At 34.8% G+C, this 12,244-nt stretch overlaps 1 protein-coding gene across 1 annotated transcript in view; it reads left to right on the top strand.

Moving 5' to 3' along the window:
* Positions 1–12,244, top strand: part of ZNF804B (zinc finger protein 804B) — a 213,152-nt gene that overhangs the window by 173,489 nt on the left and 27,419 nt on the right. The window lies entirely within an intron of this gene.

Raw genomic sequence — 12,244 nt, 5'->3', positions numbered from 1 at the left:
TGAATTTGAAAATGAATCGAATCAGGACAAAGATTGTGGAACAGAAAAAAATTCAAGAAAAAAAATTACATAGTCAGGTAACAGTAGGAAAGTTGCTGATTTTTTTTTTGCATCCTCCCAACCATATGACCCAAAACAGATATTTTACTATGTGATGTCTTTATTGCTGCAAAAAGAACTGCTTCTAAGCACAAAAGAACCAAGATTTCTTATTGATTTAATTTCATCTACTGCCGTTAGGTGATTTCAGATTGCAATGATCCAACAGTCATAAAATTTTATTTTCCTTCCCATGGCTACCTTTTTTTTATCACCAAGGAGACAAATTTAAAATAAAAATATAAAACATTTTATAAACGTATAAAACCATGTGAAACAGATTATTCTTTTTTAAATAAAAAAATATAACCACTTAATTGATCTATAAAAGGCTTATAATGATATAAAATTCATTTTATATTCAATTTATATGAAGGTAATCCTATAATCTCCCTTTTGTACAAAAAAAGCATGTATTTCCAAAAGTAACTTTTTCTGTTAATCAGAATTGTTTGCTTCATATTGATCGAGTCCAAGCATTGCTACTCTTTCTTTTCCTTTGCATATACTTATAGGCCTCCCTACACAGACAAATATTCTAACATGTTTCTCAGAAATAGTGATTTATTTAAAAATAGAAATGTCAACTTGATGCATCAGTTGTTTTTTCTTGGTTGCTTTTCATCATAAAAAAATCATAGTTAAAAGCAATAAAACTCTTTTTTAATTTTAAAGCCTGCATTTAATGCTATAAGAGAAAATGAAAAATTAGTAGTGAAACAAATGGCCTATATTTTTAATCAGACAACATAAACCTCACACAGGGTAGGAGTACATGTTTTTTTACAATGCTGCTCTACTAGGTAAAGTATAGCTGAACTAGCTGATCCATAGTGAAGGAATAAGTATGAAAAAGACATATTCAATTATCCAATTCTACCAACCATTTAATAATTACCAAAGTTATTACCAAATTACCAAATGTGTAAATAGTTTAACCTTTAATTTGGTATAGCTGGTGACCTATTTTTCTTTATTGTAAAATTATAATTAGGCATTAAAAATTTCCATTAGATCCACATATCAGGTGTAAAATGGCTGCTTCCCTGGGCATAGAGAAGACTAAGTAACTTATTAGCTGACTGAAATTCATTTTAAACACAGCCTGAATGAGAAAATTAGTATAAAAGTTCATGAGAAAAGAAGCAATTATGTACTTTTACTTAACTCCTTTTACTGCACAATGTCCCTTAAAATTGGCATAAGTAACCTGCAGTTGATATTTTCATGCTGCATTATAATCAGAGAAGATAGCAATCTATAATTCTGCCAATATCTTCTTTCTAGATATTTAATTAAAGACCACTTTCAAATAAAAAAGTAGCATAAAGGATTTCTTCTCATCAACTAGAATACTGTACTTTTTAGTTAAATTGTGCATTTCAAGGTATTAATCAAAATTCAACTGAACTTGTGTTCTTGGGTAATATCTTATTTGGATTCACCAATCAATAAATTTCCCACATAGATGCCATATGATTTATTAAGGTTAATTAGCTGAATGAGAGGCAGTTTGAAGTAATGATTAAGGCACCAGGCTTAACATAGGGCACTGAGCTCTAGCCCAATCTTAAGCATGATGCCTAGGGCTTTCAAGCCTAAAAAGAGAGAGGTAAGCTACTTCTGAAGAGTACAACCCAAAAAGCAACATGGATTTGTTCTTGACCTGAATAATTAAGACTAAATAATTTCATATACAGATGTTTCCTATTTTTGACCACTGTGAAGCATTAAAATTCCTTAAACTGATTTCAATGGAAAATATTTTAAAGATTTTAAAGATATCATAACATTGCAAAAAGGAGAAATAGTTGTTCCTCTCATAAATTGTACTTTGATTATATGCTGCCAAATTGTTGACTCTTACAGGGACATAGAACTTCTTCAGGAATATCTGCTCTTGACATAGTCATTTAAGTCTTCCAGCAATTCATCCATAATTCCAACAATCAGCTGGTTCTCCTCTTCTTCTCATCTTTCTCCAGCACCATAGAATTTTCCATAGAAATAAGTTTAAATAATATGTCCAAGGTGTGGTAATTTAAGCATGGTCATTTGTGCTTTGAATGAGAATTCTAAATTGAATTGTTCTGGGATCATTTTGTAATTTCCTTAGCTATCCATGATATGTTTATTCATTTTCACCAACTCCACTACTCAAAAGTATTAGTATGCTATCTATCTTGCTTCTTAAAAGATCACTTTTTGCTTCCATGAGATATTACAGAAAATGTCATTGCATGCACTAGCTCCATATTTGTGAATGTGGCCATACCATAGTATCTAAATTTATTTTCAAGACTTTCATTGCTCACCTATCAAGAGCTGATCTGAAGTACATTTCTCAACAGCTGGCTCCTTCACTGTTGATAATCAATTAGAAAAGACAGCATATTTCTACCAATTCACAATTTTCATTGTCAGTTTTAAAGCTACAAGTTGTATGTGTCATTATTTTGATATTATTTAAATTTACTCTTAATTCCTTTTTTTTACTATAGGCATTGACTTTCATTACTAGAACTAATAGAACATTTGCATTTTCAGAAGTTAATGTGTCATCAGCAGACTGCTGATTATTAATGTTTCTTCCTCCCATTTAAAACTATTACACATCCTCTTCCAATCCAGTCCTATATATATTAAGCATGTAAATTGAAGAGAAATAAAGAGAAAATATTATATATAACTTTGTCTCACTCCTTTGCTGACCTGGACACAGTCTGTTTAACTTCTGTCATATGGATTTCTGTTTCCATTCCTACGTATGGAGTTCACATGAGATAGTGAGATGTTCTCCCATTTAACTAAAGACATTAACAGGTTGACATGATCAATATATGGAAAGTTATTATAATCTCTATACTACTAAAACTCTTGTCATGATCTTTAACTGGGTACATCAGACAACCATTTTTGAACCAAGGAACCTCTAATGGTTCAATTTGTATACAAAATCTAGACACATAACTCCCAAGGAAATACAATTTAGAAAAGTTGTGGCTTCTTCAATACTATTGCCTGCTGCTGCATCATATGATCTTAATTTCAATGTTCTGTGACAGTATCCCAGCCAGCCTCACAATCAATTGCTCCCCCACCTTATAGCAACCAATTACCTGTCTGTTTGGAAGGAAGGGAAGGAAGTTTTGTGATGTTTATAAATCCTTATAAGGTACCTTGGATGTTGAGATCTCTGCTGACCATAATTTTATTTACACTCCTTCCATGTTATTTCATCATCTTTAAATAAATTATTATTGTCCATTGTATCTTTTTGCATGCCAATTCAAGAGTGGAACTCCTTCTGAATTAAGACAACTTTGGAAATGTCTGTTTCCATATTTTATAATTTTAGAGATGTGGTAATATTGATTCTTGTGTCTTCTATCATTTGTCTGAAATTCCGATAAAGAAAGTATTTGCGCTGAGCATTGAAGCAATAGCAGTAGACTTATATACCGCTTCATAGGCCTTCAGGTCTCTCTAAGCGGTTTACAGAGAGTCAGCATATTGCCCCCAACAATCTGGGTCCTCATTTTACCCACCTCGGAAGGATGGAAGGCTGAGTCAACCCTGAGCCGGTGAGATTTGAACCGCTGACCTGCTGATCTAGCAGTAGCCTGCAGTGCTGCATTTTAACCACTGCGCCACCTTGGCTCTTTTTTAGGAGTTAGGATCATTGTTGATCTCTGAACTTGATGGTTTTCTTGCAGGTGTTTCATTATTCAAACTAGGGAATATCATCATTGCTAATAAGGAATGGGTTTGCTCTCAATTTATGTACTAGTAGCTTGCCCTGTCGAAGTTGGTGGGAGTGATCTTGGAGATTCTTTTGCTGGGTTGTTTTCTGTTAGCGTGTCTGACAGTTCCTTGGTTTGAGTATTATTTATGTCTTGATTGTTAATCTGATGTTAATTTGAGTGTTAATCTACACTTATCTGGCTGTTGATTGCTGGTGGGGAGGTGTTTTCGTCTTTTTGTTCCCTTCTTGGTTTGTTGATTGTCTCTTTTGCACACTATCTAAATGTTGTTTATGTCTCTGTGTCTATTGATGCCAATTTGTCAGAGTGCCAGGTTTCCAGGAATTCTCTAGCAAATACACAAAGATTAAAACACCACAATCATGGATTTTGTCAATCTCTGCCTAACCATATACTTTCAACTCAACAAACCTATTTGCCTATTATAGAAGCTATTTTGAAGTTTTGTAGGCTAAAATAATCTTGAGGAGGGAGGTTAGAATGTTGTTGTTAAACTGGAAAGTATGAGGAAATGTGGGTTTTGTCCCAGATGTTTCTGCTGCTTTCCATAGAGCTAGCACTAAAATTCCATGTCCCAATTTTCATTTTCACTAAAAGCCAGCCTTGCATATTTGCCACCACACATTCAGATTAATTATAGTTAATTATTTAGTATGCACAATGTATTGAAAATGTTAAATGAGTCTCCAGAAAGAGACACCTTGGTTACTTATGAAAATTAAAATCAACAGTGATTGAAAGAAACAGAGCAGCTGTTTGTACAACATGTTCACTTGTGTATGAGGGCAATGCTGAATGCTAATTATTCTAAAGTTTGGAAAATTGATGTTTTATACAGAGATGCAGAGATTTCATCTGTGATGGTAAACATCTCTAATGGAGAGTTAACTTTTTTTTAAAATCTTTCACCTATCTATGAATATTGGGGTGTCAGGAAGGGAATCTGGCCAATAAATATTCAGCTCAATTCAGTCATCCTGACTACACTCAATGCAAGGAATTACAGGGTCATTAAAAGAAAAAAAATCTATGAATCTTGTATACAGGCGTATGTATTCTTGTACGTATAGATATAAAACCTTTCCACAGATCAGATGATTTCAGGTGCTCAAATTTTTGAATTGGAAGCATAGAAAAAATGTAACTGAAATATTGGTTAAGCATTATACAAAAACAAGATTAAAGATAAAGGGAAAATAATTTAAAAGATTAACTGAAACATTTATTGGCACAGATTGTTAGGTACCCATCTATGAAATATATAATAGCAATAGCAGTTAGACTTATATACCGCTTCATAGGGCTTTCAGCCCTCTCTAAGCGGTTTACAGAGTCAGTATATCACCCCCACAGTCTGGGTCCTCATTTTACCCACCTCGGAAGGATGGAAGGGTGAGTCAACCTTGAGCCGGTGAGATTTGAACTGCCGAACTGCAGCTAGCAATCAGCTGAAGTGACCTGCAGTACTGCAATCTAACCCCTGCACCACCTCGGCTCTATAAGTAGTATGAATTAACTTGTGTAATATAACAGCAGACAGAATTCATGCTAACCTATTTATGATGCTGAGAAAACAATGAAAAACCCAGTTTCTCAGCTAATAAAAAATAGAGCAATTATTCTAATTATTAGACCCGAAAGAGATGAAACATATAAAACTTCAATGGATTTGAGTAAAATAGCAGGATACCCTATTAACTGGTCCAAATCAAAACAATATTAATACAGTGAAAATTTGGTTACCCATCCATTTAAGGAATGTCAATTACATATTTGTATCGAAACCATTATACATCTAGGTAAACGTATACCAAAAGATACTATAAAACTCAGCTAAATATGTAATATAAATAAAATATGTAGAGATGGTTCTTCAAATATCAGTAGTTGGGTATCATTAAAGTCCACCCTTTGGATATAGGTAGGCCTTCTCAAAGTGAGTATTATTCCCAGATTTTTATATTCTAAGAGGAATTCCAGTTCATATATCTGGGAAATATTTTCAAAAAAAAAATTCCCAGAAAATTTTATAGGGTTCATCAGTTTTGAGAATATTTTTATAGAAAGTACAATTACCAATTAATGAGAAGATTTGGTTTTTTGAATCTGGAGTTACAGCAACATGATATTAAATATTAAAAGCCAACAACTGAAAATAATTTTCTGATTTGGGCAACTATGGAATATGCATATTAGTGATCTTTCATTTTATGGATATTATTTGTACCTCAAGAAACAATTGTCTAAATCAACTGTATGGGGATCACAATTTTAAAAATTGGGAAATTTGTGAACCAAGGAAAAAAAATTATATGGAAGCAATATATTGACTTTGGATGATAAATGATGATAAATTTTGAACATTGGCTGTGTTAAGATATAAATTTCATCTATTAGATGTTACCCAATGGCATATTTATAGTTATAAATTATTCTTTGGACCAATAGCATTTTCAGCCTGGCAATATCTGTGATACTATAACAACTTGTTAAATCCTTTAAAATAAAAAGCTATTATTTTTATAGATATTTGTTATCAATAAATCAGTTTGATATGCAGATAATAAGTGAATAAATAGAGGTTCCTGTATTCCCTATAAAATGGGAGAATGCTTTAAATTTTCAGAATATTCTCTTGAACATATATTTGACAACTATAAAATATAGTGTAAGTATATTCTTTGGGCCCTTATTATGGCCAAAACTGCAGCATTGGAAAATTAAATATTTTTATTTGGATTGAGAAGTTGATTGTATTTGCCATTTATGAACAGATTTTCTATAGACATAGACCTTGTATAGGCAAATATAGTGAAATGTGGGACTCATTTATGTAAATACAGTAAGTTTAAAAAATGTGATAATTAAATAAATTGGAAACATCCGTACTTGGATATTTGCTGTAGATAAGTGTGTGTAGAATTCTAATTGTTCATTATTAAAACAATGTGTAATTTTTTTACTTTTGCACTTTTTTAAAGCACTGTATGGGTTTTGTTGTCTTTAATAATGTATCATAAGGTATCATAATTATCTTTGTCTTTTTCTCCCTTTTCTTTTTTATATATGTTATTATAAAAACAATAACACATCAGATGATTAGTTTTTGTGGCTTAACCAGAAATGGCCCAAATGAACCAAATGATCCAAATTAACTAGTACAGTTTTATCTACTCCAGAAGCCAATGTGAGATTTGTTAAAATTGATCTTTAATTTTCTCATTTTTTAATAAGAAAGATACAATTAAGATTTATTTTTTTAACATTTTTTAAAAATGTTTCTGTCCACACAGAACTTTCAATTGTATCAACTATTCTGCGAAACTGATGCAGAGGTTTTCAAGCTAAGATTTTTTTTAAATCAAACTGTGGTAGGAATTACAGGGAAGAAGAAAAAAATAATTTTCACTTTTACTTTTACAAAAGTAAAAGATGTTTCCATGTGATGAAGCTGACCAAACACACATGCGACGGAGGTGGGTTTCTGCCAGTTCGGTCCGGATCAGGCGAACTGGTAGTGTGGCAGTGGGAGGCTCAGCTTACCCGCCGGGACACTTCTGCACATGCACGGAAGTGGTGTGCAAAAGCAGCATGCAAAAGCGGCACATGCAATCGTAAGAGCAAACCGGTAGTAAAAAAATGGAAACTCACCACTGACATGGGACTATGAATGTTCAATTTCCTTGGCACAGCAAACTCACAAAATCTGTGTTATCTAACAAAGAAAAAATGTAGGTAAAATGTGTAGAGGAAAATGTATAAATAATGACAAATCAGTAACCATATTATATCAACAGTAGAAAGTGGATAAATAATTTTAAAAGTAATTAAATTAATTGCTTGATAGTGTTTACAACACTATCAACACCATTATTATCTTATCTTTATTCTGAGAGTTCAACCTGGCATAACTGCATCCCCAACAGCAACCATGTAAAGGGAACTGGGTAGAAAAACAATGTTTGCTGCCATCCCTCAAAATTTCAGAACTGCATTTTAGAACTGTATGTTCTGGAAGTTCTAGATCTAACCAAAGCTAGAATGATTGATCCTGTCTCGCTTCAGGATCAATCCTACCTTGCCAGAATCTTAAATAAGCTAGCTTGATATATGGAACTTAACTGGCTATTATACAACTCTGCGTATGAATTAATAAGTTGACAAAAGAAATGAAAGAATAAATGAGATAATATATAATCTCTATATGCAATATAGGTCCTATAATTTGAAATTATAGATAATGAGATGACCTAATGTAGCATATAATTAATGAATTCTATGTTTTATTTTCTTTATCCCAATATTATTTTGAAATAGAAATCAATATTACATCCTATTCTATAATGAATTTCTTTCTGAAATATGAATTGATTGCCTAGTTCTGCCAAAATACTTAATTTCTGCATTAATACAATCACATTTATGAAATCAGTGCTTGGGCAAGAGGAATGAAATTATCAAATGCCACTGAACACAATCTTCTCACTTGTTATGACTTCAGGCACTACATCCACATTTTAAATGTCAGTTTATACAAGTCTTTCTTTTAAACTCATAAATCTATATAGCTAGATGCGGTTTATTAAGAACCAATATATCTTATGCAAAAGACCTCTGCTGATACTTGTTTATTGTGCAAATAAATTAGCTGAAATCATTCCTAAAGAGACAGGTTGTTCAAAATAATAGGATTTTCTTGTCATCAAGCCCTCAGAAAGCTCTAGCAAGAAATGAAAGAATCTTTAGTCTGTAATGTCTTGATAAGCTTTATTGTTAAATGTTTGATATGCTGTGAAATTATATTTACCACTTTTGAGACTGAATTTAAATTTAAATGATAAAATAGTAGTTTAGTCTTCTTGGAATTAGAGGCAGGAAAACCCGCAAGATAGTTCATTTCATGATTAAGGAAAGAGCCTTCACTTTACAACAATTTGATGTATTACGTTATACACAGAAGTACAGAATTCTATTATCTGATTCTAGTATCTCAAGCTGCTGTGTATGTCAGGATGTGATCAATGTTAACATTTTCACTATCCTCCTTTCCCATTTTTCTTTAGATGTGCACATTTTTCAAAAAGTAAATGTACTGTGCATCACAAGAAATTAAAAATGGAGACATTAACCCATTGCAGTTAAATGCAGAACTTGTGTAAACTATACTTTAACAATAAAATACCTATGTTTATTAACAATGGTGGCAAAAGTGCCAGTAGGAAATATCTGCCTTTTTATTTTATTTATTAAATTTTTGTGCCACCCATCTCTCCTGCTGTAAGTGACTAAAGACCATAGAACAAATGAGCAAGTAACAGAGAACACAGAAAACCTGGTTTCCATCTCCGAGGCCAAATCCCCATACCTATAGTGGACGTAATCCAGATTTTATTTTGTAGAAAAAAAAAACCCCAAGAACAGTTCAAAAGTCTGGAACAGATGATGGACACCAAGCTATGGATGCCTCACCTCAATTCAATTAATAGAAGATATACATTAATCAAGAGAATCTTTTTCCTGGCAGAATCTACCAGTGTCTTTCATTTGAATGGTCTAATCATGAACAAAATTAAGTTTACGTTGATATTGAGTTAATATATAAATGTATTGAACTACACATATAGAAGTCAACACATCTGTATTCCTCTGGAATGAGCTAGCAACAGAAGAGGTAACAGCATTTTATTAAAGCCTAGCTGCTATATATTGGTCAAGGGACTGGAGTGATCCGCTTTATACTGGTGAATGTAGCACATATGAATCATCTGAAGACTAGTACACCTAATCCTTTTTAAACATAGTACACAGTCAGTTTGAGTTCATGACTTCAGAATGTTCTTATGTTATGCTTGGGAAACCCATGTTGTTTAAGTTCATTTATCCTTTGGGAATTTAGGGCCTTATTTTGGGTTAATCACTTACACCCAGTCCAACCTACCATATAAGTTTGTAGTTGGGGGCGCAGTAGTTAAATGCAGCACTGCAGGCTACTTCAGCTGACAGCAGTTCTGCAGTTCGGCTGTTCAAATCTCACCGGCTCAGGGTTGACTCAGCCTTCCATCCTTCCAAGGTGGATACAATGAGGACCCGGATTGTTGTTGGGGGCAATATGCTGACTCTGTAAACCGCTTAGAGAGGGCTGAAAGCCCTATGAAGTGGTATATAAGTCTAACTGCTATTGCTATTGCTATTGTTATGAGCAAACAAGACAAGAGATCTTGGTATAAAACTCTGAAGCTTCTGAAGGAAAGATAGAACTGAAATCTAACTAATAAACAAATTAGGTTCTTTGCAAGGTAATTTCTGTTCTGTTCCATTCCGTTCTGTTCCATTCCGTTCTCCTTCTTTGTAACTTCTAATTTAATTTCCCCCTGATCAAAAATCTTCCTTCTTCCACTCATCACCTGTAATACCAGTCATACATATACATACATATGCCAAAAGTTAGGTCCTATAACCAATGCTTTAGAGAATTTAGTAGAAACCATCATACAAGAATCTTCAGTCATCACAGAAAATGTTACTTTAAAAACTACTTTCGTTTTTTACTGTAGTAAAACTACAGTACTTCTTTACTGTAGTTAGAAATGTTCAAAGGTCATGCATCAAATGTCAGGAAATATGAAAATGGTTACCAATTCAAACATTTCATGTAATCTATGTAATAAATTGTCTATGGCGCCTGACATTTGGTTTGTGTGCACATGGATGTTTTGTGTGGATGTGGATGTGTCATGAAAGTTATATTTAAAACAAATCTTCTCACCCTTATGGATACGCTCTGACTTCCTCAATTTCAGATCTTTCTATCAGAGGTCTGTCACTTTGAGGGATCTGCACATAATGTGAGCTGTTTCTAGCAGTGCATTATTTTGGAAAGAGTGGTCTGATATCATTCCTGGGATCTGTTGAAGCCACTCTCTCAACTTAGGGGTCACAGACCTGAGTGCTCCTACCACTAATGTGGCCACTTTGGCATTTACTTTTCACATCCTTTGTAGTTACTCCTTCATACCCTGGTATTTGTCATGCTGCTCTTACCTGCTGTTGCTGTCACATGGTAATGCTACATCTATTACCTCACTGCCTTCTGGTCCTTGTTTACTACTGTGATGTCTGATTGGCCAATATCTGCCTGAGTGTCTGGATCTGAAAATATCACAGGATCTTAGCCCTCTTATTTTCCATAATGTGGTCCCCAATGTCAGTCTGCATGGAGCTTAATGCTAGCTGCTCATTTATCTGTGTTGCTAGGCATTCATGCACTGCTGTTAATTGCTATAGCCCAGGAATGGCGAACTTTTTCCGGCACCAAGTGCCCAAACTGAAATGCACATGCATGTTCGTGTGCCTGACTGCTGAAAACCTGAAGACCAGCTGGCCAGTGTGCACATGCCTGTTTTTTGGCTGGTTTTTTGGCCGTTTTCAGACCATTATTGGGGCTGTTTTCAGGCCATTTTAGGGCCATTTTTCAGCCTGAAAGCAGACCGAAAAACATCCTGTTTTTTAAACCAGATGAGCAGCTGGCGACAGCATGCATGCCCACAGAGAGGGCTCTGTGTGCCACCTCTCCCGCGGTGTGCAGAGAAGGACCCTTCAGGTAAGACCAATGATTGTTCGCCATCATGGCTATAGTCAATAGGTATGGATCAGTGGTGAGTGGCAGGTGGTATGTCCTGGTACGGGCATACCAGATCCTGCCCAGGGCACTGGGTACCATTTTAGTACGATGCTCCAGAGGGCCCACCTGCCCCCTCTAGCTTCTTACCATCTTTTAAAGCTGTTGGCGCTTCTGCGCATGCGCATGGTGCGTACAGTGCCTGCACGATGCTCCGCTGAACAGCTGGAGCGTCGCTGACGTTTGCGGAAGAATTGTTTCCAGCTGCAACACATGCACGTGCCATGTACTGGTTGGAATGGAATCCGAAACCCACCACTGGTATGGATCATGTGTCAGCCAATTGCTGTCCAGCTTTTCATGTTCTTACACCCCCACCCATCCACCCATTGTTGGATATCTGCTATTGTGATGATGACTGTTTCATGTTCTGGGAGATTGCTGTTGTTTGCTCTCAGCTTTTGCAGCCATTTTGCACTAGTGTTATATGTCTTCTCTTTCTCTCATCTATCCTTCCAGTACTGTTCCATTTTTGCTGTTGGTGGCTCTGCTGTTACTGTGTTATTGCACTACAGTTGGGAGTGTACCTTGGATAATTCTTTGGAGAACAGGGCATTTATCTTCTTGGCCTTGACTTTCCTATGTATCTCGTTAGCCTAGTAGCCACTGATGTCAACCTTTGTTTAGCAACCTCAAGGGCTTCAGATCCAGATTCTCTTGTCTTCTCTATTTATGGTTTGTACCAGTTGTTCACTTATCATCA

Source organism: Thamnophis sirtalis, unplaced genomic scaffold (genome assembly GCF_051295495.1).
Source record: "Thamnophis sirtalis isolate CommonGarterSnake01/CBP01778 unplaced genomic scaffold, rThaSir2_p1.2 scaffold_4, whole genome shotgun sequence".
NCBI lineage: Eukaryota > Metazoa > Chordata > Lepidosauria > Squamata > Natricidae > Thamnophis > Thamnophis sirtalis.
This window is presented reverse-complemented; position numbering and strand designations above follow the sequence as displayed.